Here is a 1126-nt window from a genome sequence, read left to right as displayed (position 1 = left end):
TCAAGGAGAGAACAAGGAGATCAACTCAAGGTCTGAACCTCATAACTCTGAAGCCAAGCCCTGCCGCTGCTAAGCCCTCAGCTGATACCTCAGTCTCTGGACCCTTCTGGTTCCCTCCCTCTACCGTTCTGTCTGAACCACATCAGGTACAGATCAATTCTAAGACTCTGTCAAGATACGCCTGTCCCTTGGCTAACCAAACTGTCCCTCTCTACAGAGAGTCCTGTGTTACCGGTTCCTGGATCCGTTCCTGCATCAGTATCAAATAACCAATTCTGTTTCCCTTCAATAAACTTTTTGAACTTTTACTCAGTCTCCGTGGTGTTCTGCATTTGGGTTTAACTTCTTAGACCCAACATGACATAAACACCAGAGCTAACAAACTTAACAGCTGTTAGCTCTGACCCTCACTAATCAATGTTCTGGTTCTGATGGAGGATCAAGAGGGTGAATGTTTCCTCATCTTTATCACAAACAAGATTCTAGACCAAACTGGTCTGATACCAGAAGCAGAACACAGACGGCTTCATTAAGAGACAGAGTACTTGCCTTCAGGGGGCAAAAAACCTGGAAGTTACAGGTCAAATTCCCCTAGTAGCTAAAAGTTACAGAGCGTTTCCTTAAAACATTTTATCTGTTGTTTAAACAGGTGAAGTCTTTCTGTAATTTATTCATGCAGTTTTGAGAAGTTTCATCAGGCTGGAGATGAGTTCAGACATCGAAATATTCAACCTCCTTTTTGATCCTAAAGATGGCTCGAGCGTGATGAGTCGTTACTGTACCTGTCCACGCAGTGAGCAGCAGTCATCACCCAACCTGTACGAATCAGGCTACCTCCACAGGTGTGGTACCAGTAGCTGCCAGACTTGTACTGAAGGGAGATCTAAGAAGAAAAGAAGAGGTGAGGCAGTCTCATCTCTTTAAACGGCCTACCCATTTTCTCCAAGTAGGGGAGATTGTCACATTTTTTTCACAAATTTCCAATCTCCTATAAAATCTGTTGGTTTTATTTAATTCATTTTGGATCAGGATAAAGCTTTGAGTCTCAGTATATAAAACAATGTACGTATTATCATGTTTATTATTATATGCAAAAGCTATTACACACTCAATTTAAAAGGTTCAC

This window comes from Cyprinodon variegatus, unplaced genomic scaffold (genome assembly GCF_000732505.1).
Source record: "Cyprinodon variegatus isolate N-32 unplaced genomic scaffold, C_variegatus-1.0 Scaffold2375, whole genome shotgun sequence".
Taxonomy (NCBI): domain Eukaryota; kingdom Metazoa; phylum Chordata; class Actinopteri; order Cyprinodontiformes; family Cyprinodontidae; genus Cyprinodon; species Cyprinodon variegatus.
This window is presented reverse-complemented; position numbering follows the sequence as displayed.